The sequence below is a fragment of the Podarcis bocagei genome (assembly GCF_964188305.1).
Source record: "Podarcis bocagei genome assembly, contig: HAP1_SCAFFOLD_191, whole genome shotgun sequence".
In the NCBI taxonomy this organism is placed as follows: domain Eukaryota; kingdom Metazoa; phylum Chordata; class Lepidosauria; order Squamata; family Lacertidae; genus Podarcis; species Podarcis bocagei.
The window spans coordinates 25,635-42,444 of record NW_027670257.1 but is presented as its reverse complement, the minus strand read 5'-3'; the positions used below and the strand labels follow the sequence as shown (position 1 = coordinate 42,444).

General features: G+C 42.1%; 1 long non-coding RNA gene across 1 annotated transcript; it reads left to right on the top strand.

Annotated features, from left to right (window-relative positions):
- The first annotated feature begins 2,026 nt into the window (after positions 1 to 2,026).
- LOC308579560 lies at positions 2,027 to 3,872 on the top strand. Its single transcript, XR_014004537.1, has 2 exons — positions 2,027 to 3,188; positions 3,261 to 3,872. It is a non-coding gene; the product is annotated as an uncharacterized lncRNA (long non-coding RNA).
- The last annotated feature ends 12,938 nt before the right edge of the window (positions 3,873 to 16,810 follow it).

The following is a 16,810-nucleotide window of genomic DNA, read 5'->3' as shown; positions in this document are numbered from 1 at the left end:
GCGAAGATGTGCAACATAATAAGACAACTCTCTGTGCTGAAGTAAGGCCTGCGGGGTAAGAAACAAGGAAAACAAGTCAGAATCCAAGGAAGGAGTTATATAAGATATTGGTAAAATAGCAAAAAGGTGATATACATACTGAGTATCCACAATAAGATTGAAAGGTTGAGTAGGAAAGGATTGAAAGGCAAGAATCACAGCCGCTAGCTCGGCTCGCTGGGCAGAGGACTGCGGAGGGGTAAATAACATTTCCATTTTCCTCCCTCCTCCCATGTCACCACCCCCCTACTTTTCGTTCCATCCGTGAAGAGGGTCAATGCAGAGGGGAGAGGTGTGAGAGACAAGGGGGTAGCCAAAACATAGGTGACCTGTGCCAGAAATGTCAAACGGTCATCCTTTGGAGGGTTAAAAATGATGACACCTATAAAATCGGCCAAAGCAATTTGCACGGCAGCATTTGTGATCAATAAATGCTGCTGTTCAGTCTGTGAAAAAGGCAAATAAATCGATGCAACATCAAAACCGCTCAAAGCTATTGCTCGTGAACGTCCTTTGATAACAATGTCTGATGTGGATTCAATTACTGAATAAATGTTCTTCGGAGGGGTATGAGGTAAATGTAACCATTCTATAATGCAGATAGTCTTCTTCTTGTCCGTCTGAGCATATAAAATTCCTGTTGGCAACAATGGTGTAGCAAATACGGCCAGGTGCAGCTCGTGTGCAGAGGCCTCTGTGATCCTGTCCACGAGAACAGATCGCAGGTGCTGATTAACAGTTTGTAATGCAGTGATCATTGCCGAAGTGACCTGGATTACATCTGCTGGATCCTTGTGTCCTGCGAGCGCTGAAAACAATGGTGATAATGTGCTGGTAGGTAATGCAAGGAAGGAGCGAGCCCAATTCAAATGCCCAAGAAGTTGTTGTAATTGCACAAGCTTCATGTTTGAAGGGATAGTCAGTTGGGGAACAATAGGCAGCGCTGCTTGTGCAGAGACTTTATGTCCCAAGTAGGTGGCAGGCAACGTCAATTGAATTTTTTCCGGCGCTATACAGAGTCCCGCTTCCGCTAATGTGGCAGAAAGTTCTTGAAAAATGCCAGGCGGGAGTTCCTTAGCAGCGATTAAAATGTCATCCATGAAATGATAGCACAAAAGCTCTGGGTAGCGCCTGCGGAAAGGTTTCAATGCTTCACTCACAAAATGTTGACAAAGTGTAGGGGAGTTCCGCATGCCTTGAGGCAGGACAACCCACTGATATCTCTGGGTGGGTTGAGAATTGTTATATACTGGCAATGTAAAAGCAAACCGTTCCCTGTCTGCTGGATCCAGTGGGATAGAAAAAAAACAGTCCCTTAAATCAAGTACAGCCAACTGATATTCTCGTGGGAGCATATTTGGATTAGGCATGCCAGGTTGTAAAGTTCCCATTGGCTGTATCTGTTGATTAATTCTCCGCATATCCTGTAAAAGATGCCATTTGCCTGATTTTTTCTTAATAACGAAAATTGGGGAGTTCCAAGGAGATGAGGACGGTTCAATGTGGCCAAGGGTCAATTGTTCAGAAATAAGCTGGGCCGCCGCTGCTAATTTTTCTTTTGGTAGAGGCCATTGTTCCACCCATACTGGGGTAGAGGTGATCCATCGTAACGGCAGTGCGGTGCGTGGAAGTGCAGGGGTGGCCCTTAGAATAAATTTGACTCCAATTTGGTGTCTGCAATAGCCAAAATATCGCGCCCCCATAAGGAGACTGGAATGTCCATTATTAATGGATAGAGGGTGATCTGCACCCCGCTATCGCTTTGGATGAGTATTGGGTGGAGACTGCGCCGTGCCTGTGATTCACCTCCCACACCAATAACTTGTGAGGCTGGACAGGTGGGCCAACTGGATGGCCAAGCAGATTTTGCCACGACTGTTACATCCGCCCCTGTGTCCAGAACTCCCACAATGCGTCGACCTCCCACTGTCAGAGACACAGAAGGGCGCGAGGCTGTAATGTTCATGGCTGCTGCAATTAAGGGCAGTTGTTCGGATGGGGGGAAAATAATAATCTTCGCCACTGAAGTATTTGATTGTATTCTGCATGGACGATCCGCATATAGCGTGATCTCAGGGAAATTCACATATGGTCCGTGTGTTAGCATCGGTACCGCATGAATTCCTGTTGCTTGTGCAGATAATAAAGGCAATACAAGACAAGTGGCATGATTGTCTAACCCTGCTTCAGTGAGAACATGAGTCTTTAAAGGGCAGAAAGGCAAATGGAATTCCACGTCCTGAGTCAGGCGAAGTTGTGGTGCTGTTTCTCTGGACTCTGGGGGGTCCCCTATTGATTTGTCTGGGCCCGGGGTGGGCCCTGCTGCCAGTTTCCCTGCTGTTGTCCTTGCTGATTTTGGGCAGTGTGCTGACCCTGCTGTTGGTTTTGAGGAAGCGATCTGCATTGATTGGCCCAATGAAAGCCTTTTCTGCAGATTGGACATTTGGTAGAAGGACGCTTAGGCTGTTGCGTGGATCTACATTGCGCCTTAAAGTGTCCTGGTTTGCCACACTGGAAACAAGTTTTATCGATGGCTACAGGCTGGTTTTTATTTAGCGCTGCTGCCAGCAAATGGGCCTTATGAGTGGCTGTACCAACAGACTGACAAATGCGAAGCATGGCTGCTGTGTCTGTGGCAGGATTGTGTATTATCGGTCTTAAAGCAACCTTACAATCCTCATTAGCATTTTCATAGGCCAATTGTTTGATAATAATTTGTTTGGCTTCAGGATTTTCAATTTGGCGACTCACTGCTGTAATCAGCCTGTCCATAAAGGAAGAATATGATTCTCTAGGTTCTTGTCTGATTGAACCCCACCTCGACTGGATACTGGTGGGTTCCGGGATTTTTCTCATTGCTTGTTGAGCAGCAAGAGCAGTATCCCTCAATAAAATCTGCAGCAGTGTGGCTTGTACTGAAGCCTGAGCAAAGGGCCCACGCCCCATCATAGCATCCATCACATCTGCGAGGGTAATATTAGGATTATTCCCTCTTGCTTGTTGCAGTAAAGCAGGAGCATAACCACGACAGGCGATTTCCCATTCATGAGCAAATAATACACCAGCTGATGGAGGTAAAACTGTACGTGCCAAAAGCTTGATGTCATCTGGCACCAACAGCTGGGCTAATGTGGCTTCCAAAAGCGCCTGTGTGAATGGTGCTTGAAGTCCATTTGTCCTGACTGACAATTGGAGCTCTTTCAAAATTTTAAAGTCAAAAGGTTGGTGCTGGGCTTGAGTTCCTGCTGGAGCACCAGCAGGGGGCACAATAACAGGGAATGCCATAGTATCCTGAATTAAGGAACAGGCAAGGACTGCACGTTGAAAAGAGGTAGCTGGGTCTGCCTCTGAAAGATTAGGACTATTGCCAGCCAGACCATGGTATTTTTGCAGGATTGGGTCCTCTGGTGAGGAACTGTAGTCCGGAGGCTTGGGGTCTGGACTTTCTGCTGGCAGGGCAAGGATTGGAACAAACTCTAACACAGCAGGCTGAATTAAAGAAGCTGAAGGTTGTGTTGGCAATGCAGCCAGGGAGATATTTTTTGGTGATAAAGAACCCATAGCGTAATGAACCTTGCACCATGCATTTAAAATCCGAGTACTGATGCTGGGGAGCTCATGAAAATGTTCACCAATCTTGTCCCAAAGTTTCAGTTCCCAAGTCCCATTTGCAATTACACCCAAGTCCCAGGGAGAATGTTCATCAATGGCCAGAATGAGCTGTATCAAATCACCCTCTGGAACTTCCAATTTGTTGGAGGAGAGGAGAAATTTTAAGTCTTTTAAAAATTTCTGTTGGGGAGTAGTCAAAGAGCTGCCCATTTTTCAAAAATCAATATAATAGAAGAGAAGAGAAGGGATCGGACTCACCGGGATCTTTTTAAGATGATTAGCGCTTGCAATCCTTGCCGGACGTAGTGAGCCGATGATAACCACTGCTTGGATCAAAAATCCTCTCACAGTTTCTTTTAAAATCCTCTTAGTCTGCCTCAGACTGTTTTCTTCAAGTTTGCCTCTTTTCTTTAAGTTGCCTCACACTTTTAAATTTGCCTCACACGGGGCACCACTTGTCGGAGCCTGCCGTTACAAATGGTGCTTTTTAGGCATAAAATAAAGACACTGAGGCCAACAATATTTCCATGGATGGAGGGCAGCTAAATTCAGACTTCTTCCCCTTCCTCCAGTCCGTTTATTCCTATAGCCCTCTGTTCCTCTCCAGCCGCATGGCTGCATTCCAATGTCTCACGTTACCTACATCCGGTCAAGCTTTAACCCACCCACAAACGATGTTACACTGCCCAGAAGGGGGGGAACATAACTCCATATGAGGTCATGCATTCCAATACATTGTAAAGCTCAGAGTGCTGGTCAGCCGAGGTCAGGGGGCACCCTGCAATATTACAAGCCTCTGCCATGGCTATCTGACTCCCACAAGGGGATCACTTGCAACGGTTTTCCAACATTTTTGAGTGAATTGCAGAACGTCATATTTTTAGCAGAAATTGTGACCGCGCGGCTTAGGGATTTTTTCAAAAAAAGTTGTTCAGACGTCGAGGGCTAATTCTGTTTCCGATGATAAAAACCCATCTGTTTCCACCGAAAAACACTTCAGGGGATCACTTGCAACAGTTTGCCAACATTTTTGAGTGAATTGCAGAATGTCAGATTTTTAGCAGAAATTGTGACCGCGCGGCTTAGGGATTTTTTTCAAAAAAAGTTGTTCAGACGTCGAGGGCTAATTCTGTTTCCGATGATAAAAACCCATCTGTTTCCACCGAAAAACACTTCAGGGGATCACTTGCAACAGTTTGCCAACATTTTTGAGTGAATTGCAGAACGTCAGATTTTTAGCAGAAATTGTGACCGCGCGGCTTAGGGATTTTTTTCAAAAAAAGTTGTTCAGACGTCGAGGGCTAATTCTGTTTCCGATGATAAAAACCCATCTGTTTCCACCGAAAAACCTTTCAGGGGATCGTTTGCAACAGTTTGGGACCATTTTTGAATGAATTGCAGAACGTCAGATTTTTAGCAGAAATTGTGACCGCGCGGCTTAGGGATTTTTTCAAAAAAAGTTGTTCAGACTTCGAGGGCTAATTCTGTTTCCGATGATAAAAACCCATCTGTTTCCACCGAAAACATTTCAGGGGATCATTTGCAACAGTTTGCCAACATTTTTGAGGGAATTGCAGAACGTCAGATTTTTAGCAGAAATTGTGACCGCGCGGCTTAGGGATTTTTTCAAAAAAAGTGTTCAGACGTCGAGGGCTAATTCTGTTTCCGATGATAAAAACCCATCTGTTTCCACCGAAAAAGATTTCAGGCGATCACTTGCAACACTTTGCCAACATTTTTGAGTGAATTGCAGAACGTCAGATTTTTAGCAGAAATTGTGACCGCACGGCTTAGGGATTTTTTCAAAAAAAAGTTGTTCAGACGTCGAGGGCTAATTCTGTTTCCGATGATAAAAACCCATCTGTTTCCACCGAAAAACATTTCAGGGGATCGTTTGCAACAGTTTGGGACCATTTTTGAATGAATTGCAGAACGTCAGATTTTTAGCAGAAATTGTGACCGCGCGGCTTAGGGATTTTTTCAAAAAAAGTTGTTCAGACTTCGAGGGCTAATTCTGTTTCCGATGATAAAAACCCATCTGCTTCCACCGAAAAACCTTTCAGGGGATCGTTTGCAACAGTTTGGCACCATTTTTGAGTGAATTGCAGAACGTCAGATTTTTAGCAGAAATTGTGACCGCGCGGCTTAGGGATTTTTTTTCAAAAAAAGTTGTTCAGACGTCGAGGGCTAATTCTGTTTCCGATGATAAAAACCCATCTGTTTCCACCGAAAAACATTTCAGGGGATCATTTGCAACAGTTTGCCAACATTTTTGAGGGAATTGCAGAACGTCAGATTTTTAGCAGAAATTGTGACCGCGCGGCTTAGGGATTTTTTCAAAAAAAGTTGTTCAGACGTCGAGGGCTAATTCTGTTTCCGATGATAAAAACCCATCTGTTTCCACCGAAAAACATTTCAGGGGATCACTTGCAACAGTTTGCCAACATTTTTGAGGGAATTGCAGAACGTCAGATTTTTAGCAGAAATTGTGACCGCGCGGCTTAGGGATTTTTTTTCAAAAAAAGTTGTTCAGACGTCGAGGGCTAATTCTGTTTCCGATGATAAAAACCTATCTGTTTCCACCGAAAAACCTTTCAGGGGATCGTTTGCAACAGTTTGGGACCATTTTTGAATGAATTGCAGAACGTCAGATTTTTAGCAGAAATTGTGACCGCGCGTCTTAGGGATTTTTTCAAAAAAAGTTGTTCAGACTTCGAGGGCTAATTCTGTTTCCGATGATAAAAACCCATCTGTTTCCACCGAAAAACATTTCAGGGGATCATTTGCAACAGTTTGCCAACATTTTTGAGTGAATTGCAGAACGTCATATTTTTAGCAGAAATTGTGACCGCGCGGCTTAGGGATTTTTTCAAAAAAAGTTGTTCAGACGTCGAGGGCTAATTCTGTTTCCGATGATAAAAACCCATCTGTTTCCACCGAAAAACCTTTCAGGGGATCGTTTGCAACAGTTTGGGACCATTTTTGAGTGAATTGCAGAACGTCAGATTTTTAGCAGAAATTGTGACCGCGCGTCTTAGGGATTTTTTCAAAAAAAGTTGTTCAGACGTCGAGGGCTAATACTGTTTCCGATGATAAAAACCCATCTGTTTCCACCGAAAAACCTTTCAGGGGATCGTTTGCAACAGTTTGGGACCATTTTTGAATGAATTGCAGAACGTCAGATTTTTAGCAGAAATTGTGACCGCGCGGCTTAGGGATTTTTCAAAAAAAGTTGTTCAGACGTCGAGGGCTACTTTTGTTTCCGATGATAAAAACCCAACTGTTTCCACCGAAAAACATTTCAGGGCTTCACTTGCAACGGTTTTCCAACATTTTTGAGTGAATTGCAGAACGTCATATTTTTAGCAGAAATTGTGACCGCGCGGCTTAGGGATTTTTTCAAAAAAAGTTGTTCAGACGTCGAGGGCTAATTCTGTTTCCGATGATAAAAACCCATCTGTTTCCACCGAAAAACACTTCAGGGGATCACTTGCAACAGTTTGCCAACATTTTTGAGTGAATTGCAGAACGTCAGATTTTTAGCAGAAATTGTGACCGCGCGGCTTAGGGATTTTTTTCAAAAAAAGTTGTTCAGACGTCGAGGGCTAATTCTGTTTCCGATGATAAAAACCCATCTGTTTCCACCGAAAAACCTTTCAGGGGATCGTTTGCAACAGTTTGGGACCATTTTTGAATGAATTGCAGAACGTCAGATTTTTAGCAGAAATTGTGACCGCGCGGCTTAGGGATTTTTTCAAAAAAAGTTGTTCAGACTTCGAGGGCTAATTCTGTTTCCGATGATAAAAACCCATCTGTTTCCACCGAAAAACATTTCAGGGGATCATTTGCAACAGTTTGCCAACATTTTTGAGGGAATTGCAGAACGTCAGATTTTTAGCAGAAATTGTGACCGCGCGGCTTAGGGATTTTTTCAAAAAAAGTGTTCAGACGTCGAGGGCTAATTCTGTTTCCGATGATAAAAACCCATCTGTTTCCACCGAAAAAGATTTCAGGCGATCACTTGCAACACTTTGCCAACATTTTTGAGTGAATTGCAGAACGTCAGATTTTTAGCAGAAATTGTGACCGCACGGCTTAGGGATTTTTTCAAAAAAAAGTTGTTCAGACATCGAGGGCTAATTCTGTTTCCGATGATAAAAACCCATCTGTTTCCACCGAAAAACACTTCAGGGGATCACTTGCAACAGTTTGCCAACATTTTTGAGTGAATTGCAGAATGTCAGATTTTTAGCAGAAATTGTGACCGCGCGGCTTAGGGATTTTTTTCAAAAAAAGTTGTTCAGACGTCGAGGGCTAATTCTGTTTCCGATGATAAAAACCCATCTGTTTCCACCGAAAAACACTTCAGGGGATCACTTGCAACAGTTTGCCAACATTTTTGAGTGAATTGCAGAACGTCAGATTTTTAGCAGAAATTGTGACCGCGCGGCTTAGGGATTTTTTTCAAAAAAAGTTGTTCAGACGTCGAGGGCTAATTCTGTTTCCGATGATAAAAACCCATCTGTTTCCACCGAAAAACCTTTCAGGGGATCGTTTGCAACAGTTTGGGACCATTTTTGAATGAATTGCAGAACGTCAGATTTTTAGCAGAAATTGTGACCGCGCGGCTTAGGGATTTTTTCAAAAAAAGTTGTTCAGACTTCGAGGGCTAATTCTGTTTCCGATGATAAAAACCCATCTGTTTCCACCGAAAACATTTCAGGGGATCATTTGCAACAGTTTGCCAACATTTTTGAGGGAATTGCAGAACGTCAGATTTTTAGCAGAAATTGTGACCGCGCGGCTTAGGGATTTTTTCAAAAAAAGTGTTCAGACGTCGAGGGCTAATTCTGTTTCCGATGATAAAAACCCATCTGTTTCCACCGAAAAAGATTTCAGGCGATCACTTGCAACACTTTGCCAACATTTTTGAGTGAATTGCAGAACGTCAGATTTTTAGCAGAAATTGTGACCGCACGGCTTAGGGATTTTTTCAAAAAAAAGTTGTTCAGACGTCGAGGGCTAATTCTGTTTCCGATGATAAAAACCCATCTGTTTCCACCGAAAAACATTTCAGGGGATCGTTTGCAACAGTTTGGGACCATTTTTGAATGAATTGCAGAACGTCAGATTTTTAGCAGAAATTGTGACCGCGCGTCTTAGGGATTTTTTCAAAAAAAGTTGTTCAGACTTCGAGGGCTAATTCTGTTTCCGATGATAAAAACCCATCTGCTTCCACCGAAAAACCTTTCAGGGGATCGTTTGCAACAGTTTGGCACCATTTTTGAGTGAATTGCAGAACGTCAGATTTTTAGCAGAAATTGTGACCGCGCGGCTTAGGGATTTTTTTTCAAAAAAAGTTGTTCAGACGTCGAGGGCTAATTCTGTTTCCGATGATAAAAACCCATCTGTTTCCACCGAAAAACCTTTCAGGGGATCGTTTGCAACAGTTTGGGACCATTTTTGAATGAATTGCAGAACGTCAGATTTTTAGCAGAAATTGTGACCGCGCGTCTTAGGGATTTTTTCAAAAAAAGTTGTTCAGACTTCGAGGGCTAATTCTGTTTCCGATGATAAAAACCCATCTGTTTCCACCGAAAAACATTTCAGGGGATCATTTGCAACAGTTTGCCAACATTTTTGAGGGAATTGCAGAACGTCATATTTTTAGCAGAAATTGTGACCGCGCGGCTTAGGGATTTTTTCAAAAAAAGTTGTTCAGACGTCGAGGCCTAATTCTGTTTCCGATGATAAAAACCCATCTGTTTCCACCGAAAAACATTTCAGGGGATCACTTGCAACAGTTTGCCAACATTTTTGAGGGAATTGCAGAACGTCAGATTTTTAGCAGAAATTGTGACCGCGCGGCTTAGGGATTTTTTCAAAAAAAGTTGTTCAGACGTCGAGGGCTAATTCTGTTTCCGATGATAAAAACCCATCTGTTTCCACCGAAAAACCTTTCAGGGGATCGTTTGCAACAGTTTGGGACCATTTTTGAATGAATTGCAGAACGTCAGATTTTTAGCAGAAATTGTGACCGCGCGGCTTAGGGATTTTTTCAAAAAAAGTTGTTCAGACTTCGAGGGCTAATTCTGTTTCCGATGATAAAAACCCATCTGTTTCCACCGAAAAACATTTCAGGGGATCATTTGCAACAGTTTGCCAACATTTTTGAGGGAATTGCAGAACGTCAGATTTTTAGCAGAAATTGTGACCGCGCGGCTTAGGGATTTTTTCAAAAAAAGTGTTCAGACGTCGAGGGCTAATTCTGTTTCCGATGATAAAAACCCATCTGTTTCCACCGAAAAAGATTTCAGGCGATCACTTGCAACACTTTGCCAACATTTTTGAGTGAATTGCAGAACGTCAGATTTTTAGCAGAAATTGTGACCGCACGGCTTAGGGATTTTTTCAAAAAAAAGTTGTTCAGACGTCGAGGGCTAATTCTGTTTCCGATGATAAAAACCCATCTGTTTCCACCGAAAAACACTTCAGGGGATCACTTGCAACAGTTTGCCAACATTTTTGAGTGAATTGCAGAATGTCAGATTTTTAGCAGAAATTGTGACCGCGCGGCTTAGGGATTTTTTTCAAAAAAAGTTGTTCAGACGTCGAGGGCTAATTCTGTTTCCGATGATAAAAACCCATCTGTTTCCACCGAAAAACACTTCAGGGGATCACTTGCAACAGTTTGCCAACATTTTTGAGTGAATTGCAGAACGTCAGATTTTTAGCAGAAATTGTGACCGCGCGGCTTAGGGATTTTTTTCAAAAAAAGTTGTTCAGACGTCGAGGGCTAATTCTGTTTCCGATGATAAAAACCCATCTGTTTCCACCGAAAAACCTTTCAGGGGATCGTTTGCAACAGTTTGGGACCATTTTTGAATGAATTGCAGAACGTCAGATTTTTAGCAGAAATTGTGACCGCGCGGCTTAGGGATTTTTTCAAAAAAAGTTGTTCAGACTTCGAGGGCTAATTCTGTTTCCGATGATAAAAACCCATCTGTTTCCACCGAAAACATTTCAGGGGATCATTTGCAACAGTTTGCCAACATTTTTGAGGGAATTGCAGAACGTCAGATTTTTAGCAGAAATTGTGACCGCGCGGCTTAGGGATTTTTTCAAAAAAAGTGTTCAGACGTCGAGGGCTAATTCTGTTTCCGATGATAAAAACCCATCTGTTTCCACCGAAAAAGATTTCAGGCGATCACTTGCAACACTTTGCCAACATTTTTGAGTGAATTGCAGAACGTCAGATTTTTAGCAGAAATTGTGACCGCACGGCTTAGGGATTTTTTCAAAAAAAAGTTGTTCAGACGTCGAGGGCTAATTCTGTTTCCGATGATAAAAACCCATCTGTTTCCACCGAAAAACATTTCAGGGGATCGTTTGCAACAGTTTGGGACCATTTTTGAATGAATTGCAGAACGTCAGATTTTTAGCAGAAATTGTGACCGCGCGTCTTAGGGATTTTTTCAAAAAAAGTTGTTCAGACTTCGAGGGCTAATTCTGTTTCCGATGATAAAAACCCATCTGCTTCCACCGAAAAACCTTTCAGGGGATCGTTTGCAACAGTTTGGCACCATTTTTGAGTGAATTGCAGAACGTCAGATTTTTAGCAGAAATTGTGACCGCGCGGCTTAGGGATTTTTTTTCAAAAAAAGTTGTTCAGACGTCGAGGGCTAATTCTGTTTCCGATGATAAAAACCCATCTGTTTCCACCGAAAAACCTTTCAGGGGATCGTTTGCAACAGTTTGGGACCATTTTTGAATGAATTGCAGAACGTCAGATTTTTAGCAGAAATTGTGACCGCGCGTCTTAGGGATTTTTTCAAAAAAAGTTGTTCAGACTTCGAGGGCTAATTCTGTTTCCGATGATAAAAACCCATCTGTTTCCACCGAAAAACATTTCAGGGGATCATTTGCAACAGTTTGCCAACATTTTTGAGGGAATTGCAGAACGTCATATTTTTAGCAGAAATTGTGACCGCGCGGCTTAGGGATTTTTTCAAAAAAAGTTGTTCAGACGTCGAGGCCTAATTCTGTTTCCGATGATAAAAACCCATCTGTTTCCACCGAAAAACATTTCAGGGGATCACTTGCAACAGTTTGCCAACATTTTTGAGGGAATTGCAGAACGTCAGATTTTTAGCAGAAATTGTGACCGCGCGGCTTAGGGATTTTTTCAAAAAAAGTTGTTCAGACGTCGAGGGCTAATTCTGTTTCCGATGATAAAAACCTATCTGTTTCCACCGAAAAACCTTTCAGGGGATCGTTTGCAACAGTTTGGGACCATTTTTGAATGAATTGCAGAACGTCAGATTTTTAGCAGAAATTGTGACCGCGCGGCTTAGGGATTTTTTTTCAAAAAAAGTTGTTCAGACGTCGAGGGCTAATTCTGTTTCCGATGATAAAAACCCATCTGTTTCCACCGAAAAACCTTTCAGGGGATCATTTGCAACAGTTTGGGACCATTTTTGAATGAATTGCAGAACGTCAGATTTTTAGCAGAAATTGTGACCGCGCGGCTTAGGGATTTTTTCAAAAAAAGTTGTTCAGACTTCGAGGGCTAATTCTGTTTCCGATGATAAAAACCCATCTGTTTCCACCGAAAAACATTTCAGGGGATCATTTGCAACAGTTTGCCAACATTTTTGAGGGAATTGCAGAACGTCAGATTTTTAGCAGAAATTGTGACCGCGCGGCTTAGGGATTTTTTCAAAAAAAGTTGTTCAGACGTCGAGGGCTAATTCTGTTTCCGATGATAAAAACCCATCTGTTTCCACCGAAAAACATTTCAGGGGATCACTTGCAACAGTTTGCCAACATTTTTGAGGGAATTGCAGAACGTCAGATTTTTAGCAGAAATTGTGACCACGCGGCTTAGGGATTTTTTTTCAAAAAAAGTTGTTCAGACGTCGAGGGCTAATTCTGTTTCCGATGATAAAAACCTATCTGTTTCCACCGAAAAACCTTTCAGGGGATCGTTTGCAACAGTTTGGGACCATTTTTGAATGAATTGCAGAACGTCAGATTTTTAGCAGAAATTGTGACCGCGCGTCTTAGGGATTTTTTCAAAAAAAGTTGTTCAGACTTCGAGGGCTAATTCTGTTTCCGATGATAAAAACCCATCTGTTTCCACCGAAAAACATTTCAGGGGATCATTTGCAACAGTTTGCCAACATTTTTGAGTGAATTGCAGAACGTCATATTTTTAGCAGAAATTGTGACCGCGCGGCTTAGGGATTTTTTCAAAAAAAGTTGTTCAGACGTCGAGGGCTAATTCTGTTTCCGATGATAAAAACCCATCTGTTTCCACCGAAAAACACTTCAGGGGATCACTTGCAACAGTTTGCCAACATTTTTGAGTGAATTGCAGAACGTCAGATTTTTAGCAGAAATTGTGACCGCGCGGCTTAGGGATTTTTTTCAAAAAAAGTTGTTCAGACGTCGAGGGCTAATTCTGTTTCCGATGATAAAAACCTATCTGTTTCCACCGAAAAACCTTTCAGGGGATCGTTTGCAACAGTTTGGGACCATTTTTGAATGAATTGCAGAACGTCAGATTTTTAGCAGAAATTGTGACCGCGCGTCTTAGGGATTTTTTCAAAAAAAGTTGTTCAGACGTCGAGGGCTAATACTGTTTCCGATGATAAAAACCCATCTGTTTCCACCGAAAAACCTTTCAGGGGATCGTTTGCAACAGTTTGGGACCATTTTTGAATGAATTGCAGAACGTCAGATTTTTAGCAGAAATTGTGACCGCGCGGCTTAGGGATTTTTCAAAAAAAGTTGTTCAGACGTCGAGGGCTACTTTTGTTTCCGATGATAAAAACCCAACTGTTTCCACCGAAAAACATTTCAGGGCTTCACTTGCAACAGTTTGACAACATTTTTGAGTGAATTGCAGAACGTCAGATTTTTAGCAGAAATTGTGACCGCGCGGCTTAGGGATTTTTTTCAAAAAAAGTTGTTCAGACGTCGAGGGCTAATTCTGTTTCCGATGATAAAAACCTATCTGTTTCCACCGAAAAACCTTTCAGGGGATCGTTTGCAACAGTTTGGGACCATTTTTGAATGAATTGCAGAACGTCAGATTTTTAGCAGAAATTGTGACCGCGCGTCTTAGGGATTTTTTCAAAAAAAGTTGTTCAGACGTCGAGGGCTAATACTGTTTCCGATGATAAAAACCCATCTGTTTCCACCGAAAAACCTTTCAGGGGATCGTTTGCAACAGTTTGGGACCATTTTTGAATGAATTGCAGAACGTCAGATTTTTAGCAGAAATTGTGACCGCGCGGCTTAGGGATTTTTCAAAAAAAGTTGTTCAGACGTCGAGGGCTACTTTTGTTTCCGATGATAAAAACCCAACTGTTTCCACCGAAAAACATTTCAGGGCTTCACTTGCAACGGTTTTCCAACATTTTTGAGTGAATTGCAGAACGTCATATTTTTAGCAGAAATTGTGACCGCGCGGCTTAGGGATTTTTTCAAAAAAAGTTGTTCAGACGTCGAGGGCTAATTCTGTTTCCGATGATAAAAACCCATCTGTTTCCACCGAAAAACACTTCAGGGGATCACTTGCAACAGTTTGCCAACATTTTTGAGTGAATTGCAGAACGTCAGATTTTTAGCAGAAATTGTGACCGCGCGGCTTAGGGATTTTTTTCAAAAAAAGTTGTTCAGACGTCGAGGGCTAATTCTGTTTCCGATGATAAAAACCCATCTGTTTCCACCGAAAAACCTTTCAGGGGATCGTTTGCAACAGTTTGGGACCATTTTTGAATGAATTGCAGAACGTCAGATTTTTAGCAGAAATTGTGACCGCGCGGCTTAGGGATTTTTTCAAAAAAAGTTGTTCAGACTTCGAGGGCTAATTCTGTTTCCGATGATAAAAACCCATCTGTTTCCACCGAAAAACATTTCAGGGGATCATTTGCAACAGTTTGCCAACATTTTTGAGGGAATTGCAGAACGTCAGATTTTTAGCAGAAATTGTGACCGCGCGGCTTAGGGATTTTTTCAAAAAAAGTGTTCAGACGTCGAGGGCTAATTCTGTTTCCGATGATAAAAACCCATCTGTTTCCACCGAAAAAGATTTCAGGCGATCACTTGCAACACTTTGCCAACATTTTTGAGTGAATTGCAGAACGTCAGATTTTTAGCAGAAATTGTGACCGCACGGCTTAGGGATTTTTTTTCAAAAAAAGTTGTTCAGACGTCGAGGGCTAATTCTGTTTCCGATGATAAAAACCGATCTGTTTCCACCGAAAAACACTTCAGGGGATCACTTGCAACAGTTTGCCAACATTTTTGAGTGAATTGCAGAATGTCAGATTTTTAGCAGAAATTGTGACCGCGCGGCTTAGGGATTTTTTTCAAAAAAAGTTGTTCAGACGTCGAGGGCTAATTCTGTTTCCGATGATAAAAACCCATCTGTTTCCACCGAAAAACACTTCAGGGGATCACTTGCAACAGTTTGCCAACATTTTTGAGTGAAATGCAGAACGTCAGATTTTTAGCAGAAATTGTGACCGCGCGGCTTAGGGATTTTTTTCAAAAAAAGTTGTTCAGACGTCGAGGGCTAATTCTGTTTCCGATGATAAAAACCCATCTGTTTCCACCGAAAAACCTTTCAGGGGATCGTTTGCAACAGTTTGGGACCATTTTTGAATGAATTGCAGAACGTCAGATTTTTAGCAGAAATTGTGACCGCGCGGCTTAGGGATTTTTTCAAAAAAAGTTGTTCAGACTTCGAGGGCTAATTCTGTTTCCGATGATAAAAACCCATCTGTTTCCACCGAAAACATTTCAGGGGATCATTTGCAACAGTTTGCCAACATTTTTGAGGGAATTGCAGAACGTCAGATTTTTAGCAGAAATTGTGACCGCGCGGCTTAGGGATTTTTTCAAAAAAAGTGTTCAGACGTCGAGGGCTAATTCTGTTTCCGATGATAAAAACCCATCTGTTTCCACCGAAAAAGATTTCAGGCGATCACTTGCAACACTTTGCCAACATTTTTGAGTGAATTGCAGAACGTCAGATTTTTAGCAGAAATTGTGACCGCACGGCTTAGGGATTTTTTCAAAAAAAAGTTGTTCAGACGTCGAGGGCTAATTCTGTTTCCGATGATAAAAACCCATCTGTTTCCACCGAAAAACATTTCAGGGGATCGTTTGCAACAGTTTGGGACCATTTTTGAATGAATTGCAGAACGTCAGATTTTTAGCAGAAATTGTGACCGCGCGTCTTAGGGATTTTTTCAAAAAAAGTTGTTCAGACTTCGAGGGCTAATTCTGTTTCCGATGATAAAAACCCATCTGTTTCCACCGAAAAACATTTCAGGGGATCATTTGCAACAGTTTGCCAACATTTTTGAGGGAATTGCAGAACGTCAGATTTTTAGCAGAAATTGTGACCGCGCGGCTTAGGGATTTTTTCAAAAAAAGTTTTTCAGACGTCGAGGGCTAATTCTGTTTCCGATGATAAAAACCCATCTGTTTCCACCGAAAAACATTTCAGGGGATCACTTGCAACAGTTTGCCAACATTTTTGAGGGAATTGCAGAACGTCAGATTTTTAGCAGAAATTGTGACCGCGCGGCTTAGGGATTTTTTTTCAAAAAAAGTTGTTCAGACGTCGAGGGCTAATTCTGTTTCCGATGATAAAAACCTATCTGTTTCCACCGAAAAACCTTTCAGGGGATCGTTTGCAACAGTTTGGGACCATTTTTGAATGAATTGCAGAACGTCAGATTTTTAGCAGAAATTGTGACCGCGCGTCTTAGGGATTTTTTCAAAAAAAGTTGTTCAGACTTCGAGGGCTAATTCTGTTTCCGATGATAAAAACCCATCTGTTTCCACCAAAAAACATTTCAGGGGATCATTTGCAACAGTTTGCCAACATTTTTGAGTGAATTGCAGAACGTCATATTTTTAGCAGAAATTGTGACCGCGCGGCTTAGGGATTTTTTCAAAAAAAGTTGTTCAGACGTCGAGGGCTAATTCTGTTTCCGATGATAAAAACCCATCTGTTTCCACCGAAAAACACTTCAGGGGATCACTTGCAACAGTTTGCCAACATTTTTGAGTGAATTGCAGAACGTCAGATTTTTAGCAGAAATTGTGACCGCGCGGCTTAGGGATTTTTTTCAAAAAA